The 26,202-nt window shown below is 48.4% G+C and overlaps 1 long non-coding RNA gene across 1 annotated transcript in view; it reads left to right on the top strand.

Moving 5' to 3' along the window:
* LOC116788911 overlaps positions 1–26,202 on the top strand; it is a 62,774-nt gene that overhangs the window by 22,247 nt on the left and 14,325 nt on the right. The window contains exons 3-6 of the long non-coding RNA XR_004357799.1: positions 1,608–1,843; positions 19,083–19,227; positions 23,780–24,223; positions 24,731–24,888. This is a non-coding gene — a long non-coding RNA (uncharacterized LOC116788911). The remainder of the gene's footprint in view (positions 1–1,607; positions 1,844–19,082; positions 19,228–23,779; positions 24,224–24,730; positions 24,889–26,202) is intronic.

Genomic DNA, 26,202 nt, shown 5'->3' with positions numbered 1-26,202 from the left:
CCCAACCCTCCCCCGGGGTGCAGGGGAGCCAAGGGAAGGAGGAGGAGCTACCCCTCCCTCCCACTGCCCCCCTGCTCTGGGACAGGGATGTTCATCCTCTGGGATCCCCCGGAGCCCACAGGGACACCCCTGGCACTCAGAACCCCCTCCCAGGAGCTGGAGGGGGGTGGCCAAGAGTGAGCTGGAGCAAAGAGGGGCAGCTGAGGGGAACAGCAGGCAAGGTCCTTTTGGGAATTCCAGTGGATTTGCAGGCTTGAAATCATGTCTCCATTCCCACCTTAGGAACACCCCTTGGCCCCTCCCAAAGAAACAAACCCATCTGTGGATCCCTCTATAAAATATAGATATTTTTCTCCCTGTATAAATGGCTCTGTGTGGGAAGGGAGAGAGAATGAGAAGGAAGAGGAGAAAGAAAACCCACGGATGAGGATCCAGTCCAATAAGCCCATGAAGCGTACCTGTCACACCAACCCCTCTGGATGGACCTTTGGTCTGACCCAGTATGGTCATTATTACACTTTAATAACCTTTAATTAATATTTCCTGTGAGTTTTCATCAGCTTCTGATGATTTAATCACATTTAGATAATATTCCCTAGGAATTCCCAGCAGCTAACATGGGCTGGGGAAGGACATGGGAACAGCTGGATGACCATGCTCAGTCTCCTAGAGTTCTAAAAGATGTTGAGGATGATTATTTCATGAATAACAAATTAATCTGAACATCAGGAGTTCTTCCTGTGCCGTGCCAAATGGGTTTAGACAGCAGAGTTAACCAGCTGGTGGCACTGGGAAAGAGAAAGGAGCACTCAGAATCCAGGAAGCACCGGGAATCCAGGAAGAGGATTTTACAGAGAGGGTGCTCAGCCATTGGAATGGGCTGCCCAGGGAAGGGGTGGATTCTCCATCCCTGGAGGTGTTTAAGGACAGACTGGATGTGGCATCAGTGCCATGGGCTGGGAACCACGGTGGGGTTGGATCAAGGGTTGGACTGGATGATCTCAGAGGTCCCTTCCAACCCAGCTGATTCTGGGATTCTATGCTTCCATGATGTTGATTTGCACAGCTCTGATTTTCCGTGGGAGCGAACGTGCATTTTGGAACATCCCTTTGGAAAGGGAGAACGCAGCAGGTTTGGGGTGATGCTGCAGTGGAGACACATTGGAGTGAAGAAAAGGATGTGGGCAAAGGAGTAAATTACCTATTTTGGCAGGGAATGATATTTTTTGGGGGGTGGGGAGGGAGAGGGTTTTCCTGGAGTCTGGTCAGGAAAAGTTCTCCTGTTTTTTCCTTCTTGTAAATCCCAGACTGGTTTGGGTTGGAAGGGACCTTAAAGACCATCTTGTTCCAACTCCCTGCCGTGGGCAGGGATGCCAATAAGTGGCAATTAGTGCTAATTAGGATGCCAGTTGTGATAAATAAAATAAGCAAAAACTGCTGCAGAACCGATTTCCTGAATTAGCACAAATCCACTGTGAAGGCAGAGCAGTTGCATTCCTGCTGGAATTCTGAAATTTAGGGTTTTCATCTCCTTCTCTCACTAAAATTTCAGGTTGAACACCCAGTTATTACATTTTAAGAAATTCCTGTGTCCTTTCTTTCTGCAGGAGGAAAGGGCCAACACCTTGCTTTTCATGGAATCATGGAATATCCTGAGCTGGGAGGGACCCAAAAGGACCATCCAGTCCAACCCAACCACCATCTGGGGAAAGAGCCTTTCCCTGATTTCCAGCCTGACCCGCCCTTGCCACAGCTCCAGCCATTAAAGCTTCTCCACAGCTGAGCTGGAATTTCAGGAAGAGAGGGATGACCGTGGTTGGTTCCTGGGAAAAAGGAGCTCTGGGTGAGTCACACAAAAACCTGAATTTTTTTACTCTCTGGATGCTCAATTGTTGCTTTATATCCTTCCTGTCGTGCCAGTGCTGGAAATGTTTGGGCTTTAATTATTTCCTTGCTGGAATAAAAGGTTGAGGGGGAAGAAAAGCAGCCCCTAAAGAAGGAGTGGGAAGGATTTTGGCAGGAGGAAAGGGAAGAGGAGGAAAAGTTCCTGCCTGCTTAGAAAGGGATGATATGAGCAATTACCACTCTGGTGGCAATGGGGTGATGGCAAATGAGAAAATCTGGGCTGAAATATCCTCAGCAAATGCATCTTTCAGGGATGGGACCTTCTCCAAGAAGCATTTTAACCGAGTATTTTTTATGGAAGCAGTTTTATCTTTGGGATAAAAACCCACGCGGAGCGTTTCCCAGCAGGAACGTGGAGAGTGTTCAAACACCACCGAGCCAATTTGCTGGAAATCTCAATTATTTTCCCCTTTGCAGATTAGAAAGTCAGCCCGGGGTCTGCTCTTAATGCCTGGAAAAGTCAACGGGAGGTTTTTCCATTAATTCTCCGGAGGGCTGGATCGCTCCGGTGCTCGGCTGCAAAGCCTTTAAGCTTTTGCTGGTTTTTGTGAGATTTGCATAGTGGGAAATTGGACCCCGGGAGTTCCAGGAGGTCGGGGCTAATTTGGGGGAGAAATGAGATATCCAAGCACAGCCTAAAAATCCAATCTAACTGTAAGTAGTGCCAGGGAAGTGCCTGGTTTCAATCCAGATTCACATGGCACAGTTGATCCTAAAAAGCGATTTAGGACAAAAAAGCTCTGCCTTTGTGTGCACTGAGCGGTTATAGGACGTTTTCAGGAGGAATTTTTTCATGGAAAGGGTGGTCAGGCCTTGGCAGGGGCTGATTTTTTTGGGTGCTCCACCTTTAAGTCACCTTGTGGAAAAAAAAAAAAATCTGCAGGAAAAACGGCAAAGGCAAATAAAAGAAAAGCAGAGTGGGAATTAATTACCTGTTTCTGAAGTATGGCGAAGTTAAATATTGAAAAGGCTGAATATTTAAGTGCAGATAGGATAAACACTAACTATTAATGCAGGAAAAAAGCATTAAAATTCCATTAGATGCCTGACATTTTTCCTATACCTGTTTGAAGAAAACTCTCCCTTGATCCCAATCCCAGTGGGAACAACCACTTTCGTTGTTTGATTTCCACCTCAAAGGAGTCTCTACATCAAAGGTCAAAATCATCAATAGTTAACCAAACTAATTAATTAGCTCTCAGAATCACTGCTAGAGCCCGATTTTAACATCATTTTCCTTTAATTCCCCTCGTGTCCACCGGGTTGATAAACTTTTTTACAAGTTTCTGTGTTCTAGAGATTTAATTGTGCTTTTATTGTTGTGTTTGGAGTTAATTACACAGCCAAGCAGGTTTATCTCTTAGATATTAAATCTAGCAAGTGCTCTTTGAACAATCAATTGATATTTAATTACAACAGAGAAGCTGCCCTATTAAATCTAAATTAAATGCTCATCGAAGACTATTAAAGTGTTACCAGACCATCAAACAGCAAATGCAATACAATGAAACATAAACCCTGATGGTGTTGGTTTTCCAGGCCTGCTTTGGAAACCTGAGCAGAAAAAGTGACCTCAAATGCCATTTCCCTCCCTTTTTGGTGAATTCCTTGGCAAAGTTCCCTTCACAAAGGCAATTTTACTTCACGGGGAGTGACAACAACACGGAGCCTTTTTTGTACCTTCCGGCCTGATGGGAAGAGTTTAGACCAAAGGATTCAGGAGAAGCTCGGGAGAGGAGCATGGGAAAGGCAGGAGACACTTCAGCAGGGATAATCATGGAATCCCAGCATGGTTTGGGTTGGAAGGGATCTTAAAGAGCATCTCATTCCACCCCTGCCATGGGCAGGGACACCTCCCACCAGCCCAGGTTGCTCCAGCCTGGCCTTGGGCACTTCCAGGGATCCAGGAGCAGCCACAGCTTCTCTGGGCAACCTGGGCCAGGGCCTCCCCACCCTCCCAGCCAGCAATTCCTTCCTAATATCCCATCTGTCCCTGCCCTCTGGCAGTGGGAAGCCATTCCCTGTGTCCTGTCCCTCCATCCCTTGTCCAAAGTCTCTCTCCATCTTTCCTGTAGATCTTTCAGGTCCTGGAAGGCCACAATCAGGTCACCCCAAAGCTTCTCTTCTCCAGGCTGAACAATCCCAGCTCTCCCAGCCTTTCCTCCCAGCAGAGCTGCTCCATCTTCTGATCATCCTGGAGCCTCCTCTGGACCCATCCCAGCAGATCTGTGTCCTTAGATATGTTCAGATCTCCATCCATCTCCACACCAGCTTCTCTGGGAATTCTATTCCCAATATCCCATGTAACTCTGACTCTGGGAAGCCATTCCCTGTGTCCTGTCCCTCCATGCCTTGTCCCCAGTCCCTCTCCAGCTCTCCTGGAGCCCCTTTAGGCCCTGGGAGGGGCTCTCAGCTCTCCCTGGAGCCTTCTCTTCTCCAGATGAACCGCCCCAGCTCTCCCAGCCTGGCTCCAGAGCAGAGGGGCTCCAGCCCTGGGAGCATCTCCGTGGCCTCCTCTGGACTCTCTCCAGCAGCTCCACTTCTGTGTTATTCTGGGACCCTGAGCTGGCTGCAGGGCTCAATCCCATTATTCCTTCATCCTTTGTGAGCCCACAAGCTCCCAGAACATCTGAGTGAGCAGAGCAGTGTCCCCCAGAGCATTAGCTGGGTTTTCCAATATCCCAACTCCTTTGGCTGAGCCTATTTTCCACCTGTGCCCTCGGGCGTGGAACCTACCTTATCTCCAACCTCTCCATGTTCAGGTGGAGCAGGACCCTTCCTCTACCTTGAGGAAAGAACTGCTGACCACTGACAAAGCCAGGACAGCAAAGCCAAGGGATTCACAGGGACAGAAGTTTGGAGTGTTTATTTTGACTAAAGGGGCACCACATTGAAAGCAGGAAGATTTATTTTTCCTTTTGAAATTCCACAGAAATTCCACAGAAATTCCACAGAAATTCCACAGAAATTCCACAGAAATTCCACAGAAATTCTACAGAAATTCTACAGAAATTCTACAGAAATTCTACAGAAATTCTACAGAAATTCTACAGAAATTCTACAGAAATTCTAGAGAAAACAGTGCTTAAATGAAAGAGCCAAGGGGTTTTTTTGGGGGGGTGTGTCTGAAAGGTATTTAAGTGACTCTCATGTTTCATTTTGAAAGAGGAACTTCCATTACTCAAGGAAAGCCATTACTCTGATGAGTTCTGGGTCATCCATCAGTCACTCCCCTAATGCATCATCCATATTCATGCCCAACCTTCTTAGAAGAGTGATGTTAATTTGGGTTTCCCTTGACTTGTTTTCCATCTTCATTTACCTGCACACTCTGAGCTTCCAGCCTGAGATAAGTGGAGATTTGTTTGATGATTTTCCCTGGGTCAATTAGGAGTGGATCAAGCAGCAGACAGTTGGGAACATGCTCCAGGAAGGCTTTTGCCTCCCAGCAAACGGGAAATTATATGTGAGCACCTGCCAAGCTCAGCCCTTTGGACCTTCCAGAGCCCGTGGCAGAGATGTAAACATCCAGTTTCAGGTGTATTTACACTCAAAATGCATTTGGTTACAACAGAATCTCGTGATCAGCTGCAGGTGTAATATTACCATGTTATAAAATAGGAAAAGAAAATTAATAGTTCCCAGTTTTTCCCCTCTCATCTCCTGTTCTGAGGTCAAGGTGTTGTGCCATCCCTTCAGGCTGTGCCAGGGGAGGCTCAGGTGGGACAGGAGGAGGAATTTCCTCCTGGAAAGGGTGGTGAGGCCTTGGCAGGGGCTGCCCAGGGAGGTTTGGAGTGCCCAGCCCTGGAGGTGTCCCAGGAAGGCCTGGCCGTGGCACTCAGTGCTCTGGGCTGGGGGACAAGATGGGCACAGGGGGCATCCATGGGCTGGGAGGGCTTTTCCAACCTCAGGGATCCTGGGATTCAGTGGCTTCAAGGCTCACAACCCCACAGTCAATCAGTGTTTTGCCTCCTTGTGGCTCTGCCACCTCCCTGCTGGGGGAGGCTCAAACAGCCCCTATTCCCCTTGGCCTCTCTCCCTTTGGTCCCACATCAGTCCCTGGGCAGAGACAGTGGTTTGGATGCTCTGAGTTGGGACCTTGAGGTGCTGAACAACTTCCCTTTTCAGTCCAATATTCCTTCTCCTTTTCCTTCCCATGGAAGAACAAACTGGATGATTCCTTTGCCGGGGTGAGAGCGAAAAATGCTCTTTTTGCCCAGCAGGATGAGGAGGGGGGAAACCCTTTGAGCAGAGCAAGAACAGAGTCTACTCCTTGCAAGAGCATCCAGGGGGGGTTTGTTGTGCCAGCTCAGGAGCCAGATCTTTGACAGGAATGTGTGAGGAGGGATTTCCACATTTAGAAGTCGGGAGGGAATGGATTCAGCCGGTGATTCCCTTTCCTTCCAACTGCTCAGCGTGGTGCTCCCAGCTTTCCCTGAGCACCAGGAGACAAGGTCCACCAGCAGTTTTTAAGGCTGTTAAAGGCCAAAGGAGCACCAAAGCACCCTCAGGAGGGTCAGGAGCACGTGGAGTTGTGCAGAATTCCAGCTTTCCAGCAGCAGGATCCAGCACAAAGCACTCGGCAGCATCCAGAGGCTCTGACTCCTCCAAACCCACCCTGAGGGGGTTTTTCCCAGCAAATTCAGGGAATGTGCTGCTGCATTTCCTCCTCTCAGCTGAGGGCCTTCTCCAGGAGACCTCGATTGTCTTTGGGCTCAGGAAAGCCAAGTGGTAATTCTCAAATCCTTTTTTTATTTTGCATTTTCTTTTTTTTTAACTAAGAAACAACATCCTTGGTTTTAGGCAGCTCTAGAAAATTATTTCCCAGCTTCCACCGACTGCCTGACCTGCTGTGTTTGGGGGCCAGCTTAGGTTTTTCATCATGAATAAGGGATCACTGAGTGTGATTCACACCACTGGAATAAAACCCTATTTTTCAGCCACAGCAGTACCAGCAGAACCCAAAGATGCAAAATTTTGATTACAGGTTTCTCAAGTCCTGAGTGTTTTCCCTTTACAGCTCCCGACTCAAAGGAAAGTCTCAGCAGTTTTTGGAGAACTGATGAGTCTTGTGGCCCCGTTTTATTTCCCTCATCTTCTGCCAGAGAGATGGATCTGATCTTTAATTATTACCTAAAGTGCTTTCCCAATTCACTGGAGCAATTCCAGGGTGAACACGACTGTCTGGGCTGGCTCCTTCCTGGAGTGGTGGAACAACGGGAATGCTTTAAGCTGGGAAAGTAGGTTTAGGTGGGATATTGGGAAAGAATTCCTGGCTGGGAGGGTGAGGAGGGGCTGGGGTGGAATTCCCAGAGAAGCTGTGGCTGCCCCTGGATCCCTGGAAGTGTCCAAGGCCAGGTTGGAGCAACCTGGGCTGGTGAAAGGTGTCCCTGCCCATGGCAGGGGTGGCACTGGGTGATCTTTAAAGTCCCTTCCAACCCAAATTGTTCCATGATTTCTGGCCATGGTGTTTCTTGTGCCATCCCATAATTTGCTCCTCCTAGGGCAGAGCAAATTTGAGAATAGTTTAATAATTCCAACAATGTTTGAAGTAAGAGAAACAACCTTTCAGCCCAAGCTCACCTGAGTGGGGACTTTTAGATCAACCCTCGTGCAGCTGTTTTATTAAAGTAGTTTCAGCCCAGCTCAGTTAATCCCAGGCAGTTTGTAGGTGGAGAAGGTTTTGCTCCTTTGTGTGCCCAGCCCAAACATTCCCCCAGAGAAGGTGCCCACCACGACACCACAACGATGGGCTGCTGAGCCCAACCCTGGGGCTCCTGTGCTGCCCTAAAACCGAGCCTAAAATTACAGTTTAGTGCCATTTTCTGGGGAGGAAATGAATTGTTACCTGAGACTCTCCTTACCCGTGACCCCCCTCAGCAATCCCCTCCTCCTCCAGGGCAGGTGGAGTTCCCACATCTCCCAAAATGAGATTTCAAACCTCTTGCAGTTGTTGCTGCTGGTTTCTACACTCAAGTGTGCAATAACCTCTGAGCTCTTTATGCAAAATAGTAAAATTGAACTGCTCCTTATCCCATAATTTTTAAGTGTCCTGGAATTTATTCAATGGAAACTCAGTTATGTGATAATGAGGAGTTGAGTGGGAAAAACCCACTGGAGTGAAACATAAATGGTTTCGCAGTCTTGTGTGTTTCTTTGGGAAAACAGTTGTCTGTAGCTTCTGTCCTGAACAGCAGGTATTTATATATATATTGATAATTTATAAGATGGATAATCAAGTGGATCCACTGAAAGAAAATGTGAAGGAATGGTGTCCCTGAGCCCCTGCTCACTTCACCAGTTCCCACTTCTGCTGAAGGTGTTTCCTCCCAAGCCTGTGTGGGTATAAAGCTGATTTTTCCCTGATTGAAATCACGTGGGGTTTAATGTCCCTCTGTAACATCCCCCTGCCCACAGCAGATAAAAATCCCCCTCACTAGATATTGCCACCCAGTCAGCACATTAATATTCGTCATTACCTTTTGCATTTTGCCTTTCAATTAATTCCCAGCCCACATGAAAATGCTCCTGTCTGAGCCTATTTAATTAGTTTTCCAGGTAGACTTTCTGTGAGACACTTTCTGCCACTCTGCTCCAAATATAATAGAGATTCCTTGAATCTGCTTTGATAAGTCTGTTGAAAGCACAATCAGCTCTGCTTAGCAAGATAAATCTGGGATAAATTCTGCTGCCAGTGCTTTTCTGAGCTGCTTAAGAATGAAAGTATCTCAATTAATTATTGCTGGCGTGGAGAAACCCTGCCTCAAAAAAAGGTGGGTTTTGTGGAAAAATCTTGACTGTGGTGTCACCCATGGGAGCAAGAGGGTTAAATGTTGTCTGTGGAATATATTTGCCACAAAACCTCTTCTTGGCTGCCAGTCTGTGCTTGAAAAGAGAGCAGGGAGTGAGCAGGGAGTGTTCTCACCTTCACACAGGGGTCAGGGAGTGAGGGAAGGGTTGTAGCTCTGCTCTGTGTAACTGCTCCCTGTTTACTACCTGGTGCTGGGCATGGCTCAGGGATGAGGGTGGTTGTTCATTCAGCAGGAGCAGCTTGTAATAGTGCCCAGAAATTTGGGAAGGTACACCATGTGATGTACCTCCTTCTAGGGTGGAATTGGTGGGACAAGGCTGGTTGGACTCGGACAGGAAACCTGTGTGAGGGAGGTGCTGCTTGGGGGTTGGGGATGACCTTCCCAGCTCTGCTGGGAACTTCAGCACCACGTTTCATGGAATCATGGAATGGTTTGGGATGGAAGGGACCTTAAAGCTCAGCTTATCCCGACTCTTTTCCACGGGCGGGGACACCTCCCACTGTCCCAGGTTGCTCCAACCTGGCCTTGGACACTTCCAGGGATCCAGGGGCAGCCACAGCTTCTCTGGGAATTTCTTCCCAGCCCCTTCCCACCCTCCCAGCCGGCAATTCCTTCCCAATATCCCATGTAAACCACTTTGAAGCCATTCCCCCTTGACCTGTCCCTTCATCCCTTGTCCCCAGTCCCTCTCCAATTCTCCTGGAGCCCCTTTAGGCCCTGCGAGGGGCTCTCAGATCTCCCTGAATCCTTCTCTCCTCCAGGCTGAACAATCCCAGTTCTCTCCCCTTTCCTCCCAGCAGAGCTGCTCCATCCCTCTGATGATCTTGATGCCTCCTCTGTTCTCCCTCCAGCAGCTCCATGTCCTCCCTGTGCCAGCTGATTCGTGGAAATCATGGAATTTTGCCCCCCCTTGTTGCCCGTGTCACCTCAATCCCAAGAGAACATCCCAGTGCCTGACCACTGCAGAGCCCTCCCTCCTGACACCCCTCAGCCAAAAAACAAGCAGCATTCACTGCCACTCCAGCTGCCTTTCAGGAAGATTTATGGCTTTTGTTGCCGAGCTGGATTTTATAAATAATGCCTTTACTTTAAGTAAGAAGTTATTGGACAGACGCTGCCTCCGTGGCAGGTTTGATGGAGTAAATGCCAGTGGGGAGCAGTTCTTCTGAACAGATCCATCTTCTGGCACGGAGGATATCGTTGTATCCTTGACTACAGAGCTGGAAAGGACTGCAAAACAAATGTACTCGTTCTGTTGGCTGAGGATGAAGTGGCCCAAGCCTGGACTGAACGCTCGGGGTGGGGGGTGGGGGGTCCTCTGCTCGCCTTGCAGCAGCTCCTGTCTGTGCTTCAAACAGAACAAGTGAGAGAATGAAACCAGGACAGAGCTGGAGACAAAAAACATGCCAAGAATAGAAGGAAATAACATGATCCAGGTGTAATCCTGGTGAGCTGCTCTATAAAATTCCCCTCCCAGCGAGCGCAGGGTTTGCTTTTACAAACGCTGCTGCTGGGGTGGCTCTCCAGGAAATAGGGGCATTAATTCCCTTTCTGGTTGCTTTTATCCATACACATAATTTATCCCTACACACATCAGCTGGTCCAGAGGAGCTGTGGCTGCCCCTGGATCCCTGGAAGTGTCCAAGGCCAGGTTGAATGGGGCTTGGAGCAACCTGGGCTGGTGGAAGGTGTCCCTGCCCATGGCAGGGGGTGGAATAAGATGGTTTTTAAGGTCCCTTCCAACCCAAACCATTCCATGATTCCGTGATCAGAACTTTGCCACTCCAGGTTTATGTGAACAGCCCTAAAATGAACAAACCCACGAAAATAAGACTGTTTTGAGGCGGCTCATAAAGTTTGGAGAGTGGCAGCACGAGTAACCGAATCCATCCTTCAGCACAAATTCCCTTTCCGTGTTTCCTTTCCAAGTGGGGCTTGTTCCTTCAGTGAGTGCAGCGTGGAGCACATGTAACGCCCCAGCAGCAGTGATTTCAAAGCTCAACTTGGTGATTTGCCGAATTGTTGTGATGATTATTCGGAAAAATCTGATAATGATCGAGTTTAAAATGCATCAAATGTTCCCGGAGCTTCCTAACTGATTGTTGCAAAAATAATCATTATGGTGCATTATGCTGAAGTGTTTGTTTTAGACTAATTGTTCTGACCTTCTTCCTCTGTGGTTGATGAGATTTCTGTGCATAATTAAAAGGCCCTCCAGGAAAAGAAAAAAAAAAAGTAGTCAGCAAAGTAATCTATAGGACAAGGAAATGCAGATCGTTCCCATCACCTTAATTCATTTAAAATTCAGTCTTTAATATTCTTCCTTCAGCAGTGCTTAGTGGGAGCTAATTATAAGTCACTTTAGTCTGTTATTAAGATGCACACAAGACTTTTTATCCCCATCCTGAAGCCAAAGTTTTTCATTTTTAAGGCAGGCAGTGGTTTCTTTGGGAGCTCGTGCCGAGGAAGGTGTCCCTGCCCGTGGCAGGGGGAGAATGAGGTGGGATTTAAGGTCCTGCCAACCCAAAGCATTCTGGAATTCTGTGATTCCCTCTCAGCAGGGCTCCCCGGGCCAGCAGGCAGGTGTGTCCCTCGTGTCCCCTGGGGAGGGGGACAGAGCAGGGCAGGGAAAGATGGAACGTGCAGAGAGCAGAGGAAATCTTTCCAGGGGAAAAGATGTGGAGTCCCACGGAGCAGGAGAACAGGACTGAGGCTCCTCACACCACTAAATCCTCTTGGAAGTTGTTTTTCCTGAATAGAGAGCAGGACTGAGGCTCTTCACATCCCTAAATCCTCTTGGAAGTTGTTTTTCCTGAATTTGTGGACCAGCTTATTGGGAGTTTGAGCAGCTCCTGATTATTCATTTTTTTAATTTCACTTCGAAGGCTCCAGATCCACAAAGTGATGATTTCATCACCACTGATGTGGATGTTGTTCCTTACAACAGAGAGCAGTTTGGGGACTTGACTTTCCTTTTTGTCTTGGCTTTGCCAACTTTAACCAGGAAGAAACACTGTTGAATAGTCCTGAGACTCTGAGAGCTCTGGATTTTATTGAGAATTTCAGTCTGTACTTCCAATTAAACAAACTGCCACTGAAGGGAACACTGATTTGAAGTCTGAAAAGCATCAAATCTGCCCGGGTGGGTGCTTCTGTCCTCAGTAATCCGGGTGTTTTGGTTGTGCCATTCTGTCCAGGTGGTTACAAACCCAACCACTCTGTTGCCCCGTGTTAATCAGCAATTAGGAGTTAATTAGCAGCTCTTTGGCAGCCTCAGCAAAGGAGATCCCTGTAGATGTTAAGGAGGGAAAAAACCCCAAACAGTTAAAACAGGCCTGAATTTCCTGGGTTGGTCCCTTTCTTTCTGTTGTGCTGAGACACCACAGAGATTTTGGGGTGAGTGGTGTTTTATCTTCTCTCTCTAAAGTGTCTTTTGTCTCGTAGACATTAAAGGAAAGGTGCAAAAAATCTCTGGAAGGCTCTCAGTAAATCGTTAGGGAATAAAACAGCTGGTTCAAGATGCAGATCTCAGTAAGGATTGAATCCTGGAGTTTGTGAGGGGCTTGTGGAGCTCAGCCTGAGTAGCTGCACTCATCCCTCTGAATGAAAGCAAAGTGCTGAGCCCTGTTTAAAGCAGAAATGCTGCGTGAGACAGATTTTTGTCTCTGGAAATGCACTTTTCAGAAGCACACACTTCCCTGAATAAAAACCAGGACGTTTTCCAGGGTGTTATAAGTGCTTATTTCAGCTGCTGTGTTCACTAAAGGGAATTAAAGGGGATAAATCTTAAAAAAAGGCAGGGCCCAAAGCCGAGGGTTGGGAGTGCAGTGTCCACAACAAGATTTGCATCTCCTTAGTGCTCCTTCCTCCCACAACCCTGACATTTTAAACGGGTCAATAGATGTTAAAATCCCATCGATTCGTTAATTTTTCAAAGCAAACTTTGAAAAGATGCATCTGGGAGGGAGATGCCCAGTTAAAAAGGTTAATTGTTGTTTCAAGGCACTCGGGAAAATCGATAGGTCTGGGAGCTCCCAACGCTTCCCATGCCAGGGTTTTTGTGGAGGAGCAGCTGGAACTGTCCCTGCTGGAGCCCGGGAGTTCTGTTCCTCATGGAAAGGGAGCAGTGGCTGGGCAGGGACTGGGGCTCAGAGCAGGATAAGTGGATCAAGCTCCTTGTCAGTGATGGAAAATCAAGGAATTGTCGTTTTGGAAAAGGCCAGAGGAGGTTCCAGGGAGTCTCTGGTTGCAGAACACCCAGAGCTGGTTTCAAAGCTGCTGTTGGAGGTTACAGGGACAGTCCCCCAGGAAACAAGGGGCAGATTAGGGGGTTTTATCTGTTCCTCCTGAGGGACAGTGTTTAGGGACATTGTCCCTTTTGCCTCCACTGAGGGACCTGTGAGGGAACAGAGGCAGCAGAGCTCACCCAGCACAGAATCACTGGGGTTAGAAAAGACCTTTAAGTTCGAGTCCAACCATCCCCAGCACTGCCCAGGCCACCACTGACCCTTGTCCCCAAGTGCCACATCCACAGGGCTTGGAAATCCCTCCAGGGCTGGGCACTCCAGACCTCCCTGGGCAGCCCCTGCCAAGGCCTCACCACCCTTTCCAGGGAGAAATTCCTCCTCCTGTCCCACCTGACCCTCCCCTGGCACAGCTGGAGGCCGTTCCCTCTCCTCCTGTCCCTTGTTCCCTGGCAGCAGAGCCCGACCCCCCCCCCGGCTCCCCCCTCCTGTCAGGGGGTTGCAGAGCCAGAAGGTCCCCCCTGAGCCTCCTTTGCTCCAGGCTGAGCCCCCCCAGCTCCCTCAGCTGCTCCTGCTGCTCCAGCCCCTTCCCAGCTCCCTTCCCTTCCCATCTCCTCCATTGTCCTTCTTGTCCTGAGTAGAAAACAAGCCATTGAGTCCCTCAGCCTTTTCCTCATCCTTTATGTTTCCCTCCATGGAGATTCTCCCTCCTTTTGCTGCTGATGTATTTATATAAACCTTTTTAAGACTTTTGTGGTAGTAACCAAATAAATTCTTCCTGGGCTTTGGCCCTTCTCATTTTCTCCCTGGGTGACCTCCCGACACCCTCGTCCTCCTGAGTTCCTGCCCCTTCTTGAAAGGTTCCAAACTCCATGTTCTGGTTTGATTTCTGCTGTTTGCACAGCCCAGGGCATTCAGTGTTCACCTGCTGGGCAGAATTCAGACCTGGCTGGAGATGGAAAACAAGTCCCAATTTCCTGGGGGTGGAAGGGCTCAAGCCCTGGGAAGTGACCCAGAAATGTGTTTTTGGAACCAACTCTGAGGGGAGAAAACAAACGTTTTTCTCTCTCCTTTGCCCGTGAAATGGAGGCTCAAAGAGATCAAAGGCAAAGCCTGATTTTGGGTGCTGTGTTTGGGGCACCCCGGGCCTGGTTTTGGGGCGAATTTAGTGCTCCCAGCTCAGCTCCTGAGGGTCCCTTCTCTTCCTGAAGTGCCAACTCCAGCCTAACTCACAGGAACATAAACGTGCCAACAGCTTTGAGCCGTGACTTAATAGATTGAAATGCTAAAACACAGCAGGAGTTTTGTTCAGAACACGAGTGCAGCTCAGGAAAGATGAAGGTGTGTAAAATTAATGCCAACGAGAGGAGAAAATGAGATTTTTTTAAAAGATTTCTGGCGCTTCCACTTCAAAACACCCTCATTGGGGCTGTTCTTTTGTCACCCCTCCCACCTGCCCCCCATCCTTGGAGTGTCCTGATCCCGGGATCAGGGCCTGTCATCCCAGGAATTCCTACCTGAGCCTCACTTTAACCAGGCATCAGGTGTGACCCTGCTCCCCCTCCCTGCCCTGGTCCTATTTAGATGGAAGGATACAAAAGCCCCATTAGCCTGAGCTAATCTGAGTAATCAGAATTATTTAACAGCCTTGTTTTCTCTGTGCTGAGTGAATGTAGCACATCCAGGAGATCTTCCTGTGCACAAGGAAACCCTGATGAAAGCTCCTGAGCACCAGACTAAATTAAAATCGTTCCTAATGCCCATTGAAACCTTACACAGGAGTTTTAATGAGATATTGCTGATTAGAACTAGTTCCAGGATACCTGCCTTTATCCCTTTTTCCCTGGGATTTAGCAGTAATTTGTATTTTAATGGCCCAACACTGTCCTTTTGTACAGCTCTATTAGATCCTTTCAGATTTTATCCCTCCACCTTTTGATGGGAAGACAATTCCACGGGATTTTCACATTACAGACATTACTCTGGATTTTTACTCATTGTCCAACATTCCAGCCCTTCCCCAGAGTCTGGGGGAAGGTGAAGCCTTTGGAGTAACCACAGTTGTTATCTGTAGGAGTGAGTGAGTTTCACCCTCCCACCCTTCCAATGTTTGTTCCCACTTGGATTCTGATTTTTTTTTGTGTTTTAGTCTCTATAAATAAAGCATGGCTTTTGGAGAAACAATAATGGGGGGAAAAAAATTATCCAAACAACAAGAAAAAGCTTTAGAGAAAGGCAGAGAGGGCCTCAGGGACCTGGGAAAAGAGGGAAAGAGCCTGAAAATCAGAGGCTGTCTTTTATCTACCCTATTTCCACAGCAGAAATCAAGGAATTTTAAGGTTTTGAATCCAATTTACAGTTGCCATAAGATCTGGACTTCATCCATTTCTCTTATTCTTCTTTAAAATATATCCTTTAAAATAGAAACCCAGATCCTTTGGGTTTCCCTCATTTCTCTCTTTGGGTTGGGTAGATCCTTTGGATTTTCCTCGTTTCTCTCCTTTGGGATTTCCTCATTTCTCTCTTTGGGTTGGGCAGATCCTTTGGGTTTTCCTTGTTTCTTGCCTTTAGGTTGGGCAAATCCCTTGGGTTTCCCTCATTTCTCTCCTTTGGGTTTCCCTCATTTCTCTCCTTTATATTGGGCAGATCCTTTGGGTTTTCCTTGTTTCTCTCTTTGGATTGGGCAGATCCTTTGGGTTTCCCTCATTTCTCTCTTTGGGTTGGGCAGATCCTTTGGGTTTTCCTTGTTTCTTGTCTTTAGGGTGGGCAGGTCCTTTGAGATTCCCTCATTTCTCCCCTTTGGGTTTCCCTCATTCTCCCCTTTGGCTTGGTCTGTATATCTCCAGGACTACTCTGCTGTAGGAAGATCTGAGGGTCTTCTCTGAACCTAAAACATCTCAAAATTTAAATATTTAAACATTTTAAAAGTGTAAAATTTAAATATTTCTGCTGCCCCGGCCTGAAGTCAGCACAAATACATCCACGAGTAATTCCAAGTCACCCCACCAGGATGTCACCTTTGGTAATTCCCAGCTCTGGGATGGCCTGGAAACCCCTTTTTGGGTGTCCCTGTGTGTAGAAGGGTGAATTATTCCCTCTCCCAGGAGTTTGGGAGCAGGTGGGGTGAGAGGAGGGGGGGATTCCACTGTGGCTGAAAGTGGAGCAGAAAACAAGAGGGGACTTTGTCACTGCACATGTCTGGGAATATTTTCTTCCTGGCATTCCCATTTTCCTCCTGCCATTCCCATTTTCCTCCTGGCACTCCCAACCTTCACATTATCCCTGTTTGCTCACACCTCATTAAAGGAGCCCCTGAGCACTGCCCTCATCCCAATCCTCCCCTTATCCATCCCAAATCCACACCTGCAGCAGATTGGTTGGTTCCCCTCCCGAATTCCAGTCAATTGGAATAAGTAATTTGCAATTGAGTTCCTGCTGCAATTCTGTGGATTTAAACAATCTTAATTATGTTCAGGGGAAAAAAAAAATTAAATCGTTAATCTGTGGTTTGATCACGGCATTTAATCAGTTTGTAGCAATTAATTCCCAGTATTTCCACCTTAATTATTATTAATTATAATTAATTCCAACCATTTCTTTAAAAACAGTCGATTTTATATGTGAATATACATGCACAGATCTGAAAACTGTCTCATTCCTCTTTAAAACAAAGGAATATAGTTATTTTTTTGTATATTTTTATATATATATATATTCAGCAGACTGGCTGAGTGTCTCCAGGTTTGAGGATATGCTGAGTTTAGAACTGTCTGCAGTTCAGCTCCTCTGGGAACCAGGGGAGTGTGAATTCATCAGATGCCTCTGAGGCCTGTAAATGTGTCACCTTGTTTTCTAAAGCTTGTCTTACTGAAGCAAGAGCAGAGCAACAGCTGGGAAAATGCAACATTTCACTCCCAGGCAGATATTTATAAGGAAAAACAGGGATTTCACCAGTGGTGTCACGTTAGCACCGGTCAATGTGGGACCATTGCTTAAGGTTTGTTTGAAAAAATACCTTTTTACTACAAATATTCAACGTGGTGTCAAATCTGGAAACGGGCAAAGGAGGCACGAGAGGATTTTTTGCAACAAAAAACCCTGAAAGAAATTGGATTTTTTCCACAAGCAGGCTGTGGCCAAAACGATTCTCTCCTGGCTGATTCAGGAACATTTCAGGGAGATTGGGCTGGGAGGGAGCAGGAGCTAAGTATTTTTGTTTTCTGTCTGCTTTGTGTAACTGAAGTACAAGTGGTTACCCTGGGAAGGAGGGATCTGTCTTTTTTACTGAGCTATTAATCATCTTCCAGCTCTATGTGTAGAGACAGCAAAGGACAGAATCACTGAGCCTGCCTGGCTAAAATGGGCCTGTTGTGCTCTCTATTTTGGTCCAGAGAATTTCCAGCTGTAAATCTGGGCTTGTGCAGCACTGGGATAAAAAAAAAGGCTTTTTTTTTTTTTCTTAGTACATTTAATGTGCTATTTTCCAAATGAATTGGAGCACCAGAGTTTGATGGTATGTGGGTGGCAGTGTCTTCCTACACCTGCATCAGGGATGAAAGGTGGGTTTAAATGGCTTCAAACTGGAAGAGAGTAGGTTTGAGTGGGATATTGGGAAGGAATTCTTTGCTGGGAGGGTGAGGAGGGACTGGGATGGAATTCCCAGAGAAGCTGTGGCTGCCCCTGGATCCCTGGAAGTGTCCAAGGCCAGATTGGAGCAACCTGGGCTGGTGGAAGGTGTCCCTGCCCATGGTAGGGGTGGCACTGGATGGGCTTTAAACTCCTTTCCAACTCAAACCATTCCAGGATTCCAGGATTCCGTGGCTCTGGTACTGCCCAGAAGGCAAAGCCCTTTGGAAGCAGTGAAGCAAATTCCCAAACTGTGCCCAGAGTTCCTGTCAGGTTGGTTTTGGCTCCACAGGGATCCCTTTACACCTCCTCGAGCATTTAAAGAGCCCTAAAGTGACCAAAACTGCCCAAAGCCAGAATTTCCACGTCTTTTGTGGTTCCTTTGGGCTGCCAAAGATGTGGAAAACAACTGTGCCAGAACTGGCACTGCTGCCCAGCCTGGCTGAGTGCAGGGTCAGTGGATCAGCAGTGGCAGCTGAGCCTCAGGAACTGCTCCTGGGCCTTCCCCAGGGAGTCATTCCACTTATTTAAAGCCACTTTGCTGATCTTGAGGGAGGTTGGATCATGGAATCCTGGAATGGTTTGAGTGAGAGGGGAACTTAAAGCCCATCCAGTGCCACCCCTGCCATGGGCAGGGACACCTTCCACTATCCCAGGTTGCTCCAACCTGGCCTTGGACACTTCCAGGGATCCAGGGGCAGCCACAGCTTCTCTGGGCAACCTGGGCCAGGGCCCAGAAGGCAAAGCCCTTTGAAAGCAGTGAAGCAAAGTTCCCAAACTGTGCCCAGAGTTCCTGTCAGGTTGGTTTTGGCTCCCTGCCCTGCTGCTCCACAGGGATCCCTTTACATCTCCTCGAGCATTTAAAGATCCCTAAAGTGACTGAAACTGCCCAAAGCCAAAATTTCCACGTCTTTTGTGGTTCCTTTGGGCTGCCAAAGTTGTGGAAAACAACCGTGCCAGAACTGGCACTGCTGCCCAACCTGGCTGAGTGGGGTTGAGCTGAGGCAGCAGCTCTGCCCTGAGCTGTTCCTGCAGCGTTTGCAGCACTGCAGGTTCCTTGCCCTCAGAGTCTGCACCTCCTTTATACCCTCTGCTTTCCTTCCAGCTGGGAAACAGGAGCAATTCTTGAGCTCTGGGCCTGGATCAGGGCCTTGTGCTGAGCTGGAAGCACAACCAGGAGTTTGCTGGGAGCTGGGCTGGAACTGAGCCCCTCCACAGCCAGGCTCCTCCACAGGGCAGGGAGCTCCAGCAGCAGTGGATTCATAGGATTCCCTGAGCTGGAAGGGACTCACAGAATCAAATCCAACTCCAGGCTCTGCCCGGACATCCCAACAATCCCACCCTGTCCCTGGGAGCGTTGTCCAAACCCTCCTGGAGCTCTGGCAGGTTTGTAGGTTAAGGTGATTTGCCTCCCTGTCATCTTGTTGATTTGTGGCTTTCTAGAACACGTTTACCTGCTCTCTTCTTCCTTAGTTTCTTCTCCTGCCTGGTTTAGGTATCCACCCTGCCATGGAGGAGCATCTTCACCTGCTGATGGATCAGCAAACCTGTGTTTTTTCCCTGCTTGCAGAATCACTGAGGTTGGAAAAGCCCTGCCAGCCCTGATTCATCCCCAAGGTGCACATTAAAGACAAAATGATGTGAGTATAAAGACATGGATGAATTATGGAATCCCTGAGGCTGGAAAAGCCCTCCCAGCCCATGGATCCCCCCTGTGCCCGATGCCCACCTTGTCCCCCAGCCCAGAGCACTGAGTGCCACGGCCAGGCCTTCCTGGGACACCTCCAGGGCTGGGCACTCCAAACCTCCCTGGGCAGCCCCTGCCAAGGCCTCACCACCCTTTCCAGGGGGAAATTCCTCCTGATGTCCCACCTTAACCTCCCCTTGATGCTTTGTAGGTTGATCACCCAGTTCTCTGGACTCACTGACACCTCTTTGCCCCACACAGAAGCTGGTCTGAGATGTGTCAGACAAACCATATCATGTCTCACCTCCCCTGGTGAAACAGGATCTACACAAAGGTAAGGGCAGGAAAAGCAAAAAATAATATGATTATTAGAATTCTGCAGTACAAGTTGCATCTTTTTATCCTGACAAAAAAAAAAAAACCAACAAAACACTGGGGCATTGTGAGACATGGAATTAATGGAGACAGCCCTGATTAAATGGGTGGCTGCTTCTCGTAGCAATAAAAGAATTTATGGAAGACCACAGCAGTTCAGCACAGATCAGCTTAAAATACATTCTGAGGCTAATCATGGAGCCTGAGAGCTGTGCAGAGAGTGCTGAATTAATCAGGGGCTCTGGACTATGAAACACTGGGAAAGGGAGAAAAGAGAAAGGGACTCATGTCTGCTCACTGAACTGCCTGGAGCTGAAACGGTGCCCAGGGACCCCTGGAACAGGAGTCAGCAAAAGGAGTGACCTTCATTAGCCAAGTGCTGACTGGGCACTTTCTGGGGCTGCTTTCAAATGGCTCAGGGAAAGAAATGTCAGGGGGGAAAAAAACCCATGTGCTTGGAATCAACAGCAGTTCCCGGCCTGTGAACAGCCCCTGGTTTCAGAGGAGGGGCCTGTTTGGGGCCTCTAAATGACAGCAGGATTTGGGCTTTGTTGCCAAGTGCCTGCCTTGTTATTTAGTCTTGTTTAGCCCTCAACTCTCCAGGGGAAAAATGTGTGTAATAATTCCTCTTTCCTCTCCAGTTCTGTCTTATCTGTTGGGTTGGAAAGCATTTCAGTGCAGGGATAACCTTCTTTCCCATAAATACCCCTGTGCTGGGCACAGCAGGGACACTTTGCCTCGTGTCACAAATAATTGTGAGGTGTGTTTTTCCTTGCCTGACCATTAATGTAAGGGGACAGAAATGGTCCTGTCTCCCTGCCAGCATCTCCCAGAGCTCCCTGGGATCCAGGTGGGTGGTGGAGGCTCCAGTGGGCACCTTTCTGAGGTGGATCCCCTGCAATTAGGACATAAATTGAGCTGGTTGTTCAGGTAGCAAGTGCACTCATTGCTCCATTTGTTCCAGCCAGGAGTGTCCCTGCAGCAGGACCAGGGAACTGCTGGGAGAGAATTGCTGCAGAGGCAATTCCTGCAGTGAGGAATGTCCATCAGGAGGTGGAGAGTGAGGGAAGTGCCAACCTCTCTGAAGAGAGCTGGCAAAGAGAGCCCTGGGGTCTCCTGGGATTTTGTGCAGGTCACAAATGATCCCACAGGTTCATGTCCTGGAATTGTTTCCCCAGGGATTTTGTGCAGATCCCAAATGATCCCAGAGGTTCATGTCCTGGAATTGTTTCCCCATGTGCAGATCCCAAATGATCCCAAAGGTTCATGTCCTGGAATTGTTTCTCCAGGGATTTCGTGCAGATTCCAAATGAACCCCACAGGTTCATGTCCTGGAATTGTTTCCCCCACAGATTTTGTGCAGATCCCAAATGATCCCCCAGGTTCATTTCCTGGAATTCTTTCCCGCAGGGATTTTGTGCAGGTCCCAAATTACCCCACAGGTTCATGTCCTGGAATTGTTTCCCCGAGGGTTTTGTGCAGATCCCAAATGATCCCCCAGGTTCATGTCCTGGAATTGTTTCCTCAGGGATTTTCTGCAGGTCACAAATGATCCCAGAGGTTCATGTCCTGGAATTGTTTCCCCACTTTCCCCTCCCATGCTCCCCACAGGGACTCAGAGCAGCACAGCAGGAGTTTTGGGCACCCTGAGCAGTGTCCTCTTCAGGAAGTTGCTTCACCCTTGGAGGCTGCAAGGACCTCTCTGAGTTCCCCATTCCCATGTGTTTGAGGAGGTCATTGGTGGTGGCAGATCCTGAAAAAATTATGGAATCCTGGAATGGTTTGGGTTGGAAGGGACCTTAAAGATGATCCAGTGCCACCCCCTGCCATGGGCAGGGACACCTTCCACCAGCCCAGGTTACTCCAAGCCCCGTCCAGCCTGGCCTTGGACACTTCCAGGGATCCAGGGGCAGCCACAGCTTCTCTGCCCAACCTGGGCTGGGGCCTCCCCACCCTCCCAGCCAGGAATTCCTTCCCAATCTCCCATCTCTCCCTGCCCTCTGGCACTGGGAAGCCATTCCCTGTGTCCTGTCCCTCCATCCCTTGTCCCCAGTCCCTCTCCAGCTCTTCTGGAGCCCCTTTAGGCCCTGCAAGGGGCTCTCAGCTCTCCCTGGAGCCTTCTCTTCTCCAGAGGAACCCCCCCAGCTCTCCCAGCCTGGCTCCAGAGGGGCTCCACCCTTGGAGCATCTCCAGGGCCTCCTCTGGACTCTCTCCAGCAGCTCCACGTCCTCATGTTATTGTTCCCAGGGCTGGAGCAGCTCTGCAGGGGGGTCTCACCTGAGCAGATCGAGGGGGAGAATCCCCTCCCTTGACCTGCTTGGATAGGTCCTTTCATGGACCTTGGATATATCCTTCCATGGACCTTGGACACATCCCTGGGCAGGAGGTGAATGCCCCTCGAGGCCCATCTGCTCTGAGCTGCCTCAGCAGCCCCCACATCACCCCAGAAGGATTCTCACCCTGCAGAACTCACAGCAAAAACAACTTCAGGGGGAAGTGATGCTGATAAGAACAAACAGAGAGATTAAGCCCAGCTCCTCCAAGCTGTGTTTAGCCCTTTAATTCCCACGGCAAACAGGAGCCCTCAGGGGCTTGGCACGAGCTGAGCCAGTTAGAAAAGCATCAAGATTAGACAAAGCTGAGTTTGCTTTCCTTTGATCTGTAACTCTCTCCTGGTTTTTAAGGATAAAATATGAGGCTGGAGGCCTTTCCCAGAGCAGGGAGCAGAACTCCCAGCTCCCACTGCCAGGGGGGCTCTGTAGGGACCTTTGGGGAAAGGGATGGGGCAGGAGGTGAGGTGAGGACTTGTGTTTGTGGTGGCAGGTTTGCCATTTATCCCAGAATTCCAGAATGGTTTGGGTTGGAAATGACCTTAAAGCTGATTTTGTTTGACCCCCTGCCATGGGCAGGGACACCTTCCACCAGCCCAGGTTGCTCAGAGTCCCATTTAGAGACAGGCAGCATTCCCAACAACCTCCCCAGCCATAAACCAAAACAGTCCCGAGTTTTAAAATTGCTTCATACAAAAATATTGATATGCCCTTTAAAATTTTAATTTTGCCCATTGTATTTTGTTCTACAGAAACTCCCATTCCAGGAACACCAGGAAGATGAAGAGAGAAGAAATGAAGTCCCAGGGGATGACAAGCACCTCTTGGTGTTCAGGAATTCCTCATGAGATGGAGTCTTCTTGCACCAATTCGTCCCCAAGGTGCACATTAAAGATAAAATGATGTGAGAATAAAGATATGGATGAATTGTGGAATCCCTGAGGTTGGAAAAGCCCTCCCAGCCCATGGATCCCCCCTGTGCCCCATGCCCACCTTGTCCCCCAGCCCAGAGCACTGAGTGCCACGGCCAGGCCTTCCTGGGACACCTCCAGGGCTGGGCACTCCAAACCTCCCTGGGCAGCCCCTGCCAAGGCCTCACCACCCTTTCCAGGCAGAAATTCCTCCTCCTGTCCCACCTGAGCCTCCCCTGGCACAGCTGGAGGCCGTTCCCTCTCCTCCTGTCCCTGTTCTGTACAATTACCCAATTAACTGGGTCTCCCTTAGATCCCAGCTCCTTGGATCATCCCCCATGCCATGGATGATGATGGATCCACAAACCCCTGTACACAGCTTGGTGTTTTTGGGGAATATTCTCCAAGATGGGATTCCTACCTTAAGCAGCAGCTTTGTGTCCAGACGTGGCACTTGGGGGATGTTGCAGGACACACCAGTGAAGCCATTTCAGGCCTTTGGGAGGGATATCCTGAATAATCCCAATGGGAATATTCCATTATTACTACTGCAGCTATTTGAGCATTTAGGGAAAGAGCCACCTGAGCCATCCATGGAGCCCCTCTGGATCTGGGATGGATCTCCTCCTGTCCCTTGTTCCCTGGGAGCAGAGCCTGATCCCCCCCAGCTCCTCCCTCCTGTCAGGTACCTGGATCATTCCTCGTTCCCATTTTTCCAAGCTGCCTGTTCCACCAGCAGTTTTTAGCTCATAATCTCAAACAGCTGTTCCATGAAAGCCTCTCAGTCTGGTACAAACCTCGGGATGCCTTTCATCGTGGCAAGTGAGGAGTTTAATGATCTCTCTGTGCTAACTGCCAGCTTTCATATTCCTCAGTAATTGTGTTGCAGCCTGTCCTGGTGCATCTGGTGGAAGAACAGCTGCTCAGTTAGATCCTGCTGTCAGGGATTCAGGACCTGGACATCAAACAAAACGTGGAGGGCCCAGGACTCGGCTCATCTGTGTGCTCAGAACCAGCCCCAGCTGCCTCAAGCTGCTGCTGAAGTGATTTTTTTTAAGAAGTAGATTGAAGGAAGGACCTCAAGTGCAGCTCAGATGTGGAAAGAAAGACTCCTCCAAGTGATGACAGAGCTTGGTGGCCTCGAAGTTTCCAGCAGATGGTTCCCCCAGGGCTGGTCACAGCTTCAGCTCTCACTGATTTGGCAATTTTGGGTGGCTTCCTGCCAAAACTCACCTAAAAAATGGCAAGCAGAGAAATTTGGGAAGTGGAACAAGAGCAAAGTCAACTGTGATGGAACCAGCACCAGTCTCCTGCCATCACCTCCAAGTATCAGGTTTGCTTTGTTAACACTTCAGCACTTTGCTCCATTTCCCATATTTTTTCCTGTATTTTTCTCATATTTTTCCCATATTTTTCCTGTATTTTCCCCATATTTTTCTCATAACAGTGTGTTCTTATCCAGGAGGAACTAAAGAGTCTGGTAGGCCAAGGAAAGTTAGGCAGGTCTTGATCACTTTCCACAGTTTTACTCCTGTAAATTCTCAGGGAACTTACAAAAAGATTTTGAGGAAGGAAAGTGCTGGATTTGAAAACTACTGACGTGCTGCATCTTTTTCCATCTGTCCTGAACACCGAGATATTCCAGGGTTTTTTATTGGTTTGTTTTCTAAAAACCATAAAACCATCTAAGAAAAAAAAAACCCTTCTTTTTTATCTTCTTTTTTTTTAACTGCTTTTTCTGTGACAAAGTAAAAAAAAAAACAACCCAAACCACAAAAAAACCCCAAAGCACCACATAAAATCAATTTTCATTTAAATTTTTTATCATTTCCATCTGCAGGAGCTTAATTGCAGATCAATGGATTTTAATTGGCTTCAGCTCACCTCGGAGTTCCCATTTCAGCCACGCAGAAGAATTTGGAACAGCAACGCAGGGAAGTTCCACCGAGGTGGAGCCTGGACCTGCTTGAGGGAGAGTTTTGGAGAGGCCTGTGATTGGTAAGTGGTGAAAAAGGAGGAATTCAGTTGTATTTGGATGCTGTGGAGTAGTACAGGGGTTTTTGGACAAATATTATGTCTTGGTGGAGGTGACACCACATATTCTTTTTTAGGAAAATAGGAAGAATTGGCTTAACTTGGAGCAGGAATTTAAACCTCACAGTAGAAAGAATGTTCTTTGCTCTCAGGATGGGGAGGCCCTGGAGAATAGAATTCCCAGAGAAGCTGTGGCTGCCCCTGGATCCCTGGAAGTGTCTCCAGGGCCAGGTTGAAGCAACCTGGGATGGTAGAAAGTGTCACCAAGATGGGCTTTGAGATCCCTCCAACCCAACCCATTTTATCCTTCTGCTCTTCTCTGATATTAAATCCACGAGCAATTAAGCAGGTCCTGAGCACTTCCAGTTTTAAACTGGAATTCAATAATATTTTTTTACTTAATGGAAAGTCTTCAAGAATTACCCATTCAGCCATTCACTGCTCCTTTGGAGTGGATTTTTGGAATGCAAGAAAGGACACCCCGGGGGGGCAGGTTCAGAGTTGTGACCTTGATGCTTTATCTCATGGTTTGGCCCCAGCACAGGAGCAACTTCTTATCTGAGGGACATCTCAGCAGCAGGACTTAGTGGGACCTCAGAGAAGAAAAATATGGAAAATTTTTTGTTCCAGCTCTTTGTTCCAAGTCAAACCAGGATCCCAAAGATTTCCCTGCTCCCCAGGGCTGCTGCAGCCAAAGGGGAGGGTTTGGTTGCTCAAAATTTACCCTGAGGCTGCGTCTGTCCACAGGGGTGCCCTGAGCTTTGAGTTCATTCAAGAGTTCCCTCCTGAAGCTTCACCACATGAGGAGATCACAGATCATGGGGAGATGTTGGTCTTGGCTCTTGTACCCACAGAGAAACACAGGGCACAGGTTTAGGTGGAAATTTTGCATCTCCCAGCCCCTCGGTAACATTTTGGCCCCAGAATTCCCCCTCCCATCACTTATTGCTTTCTCCACATGAAGAGAAACATTTCCACATTGGTACATTAAAAAATCACAATTCCTTGGCCCAGGCACCCACGGAACTGCCAAGGTTCCCTTTGCCTCCATCGCTGGTTATCGGGATATTTGTGGGTAACCAGCAGATATTCCATTTTCTCCTCAGAGTTCCTGCCCTGTCCATGCACTCACAACCAAGGGTTGGGGCATTACCTGTTTGTCACCACAGGAACCGTTCTGAGATCGGGTTGTCTGGCCAACCTGATCTCCTTTTATGACAGGAGACCTGCCTGGGGGATGAGGAGAAGGTGTGGATGTGTCTGTCTGGACTTCAGCAA

The sequence above is a fragment of the Chiroxiphia lanceolata genome, chromosome 6 (genome assembly GCF_009829145.1).
Source record: "Chiroxiphia lanceolata isolate bChiLan1 chromosome 6, bChiLan1.pri, whole genome shotgun sequence".
In the NCBI taxonomy this organism is placed as follows: domain Eukaryota; kingdom Metazoa; phylum Chordata; class Aves; order Passeriformes; family Pipridae; genus Chiroxiphia; species Chiroxiphia lanceolata.
Note: the sequence above shows the minus strand (reverse complement) of the source record. Positions and strands in the feature narration are given on the sequence as shown.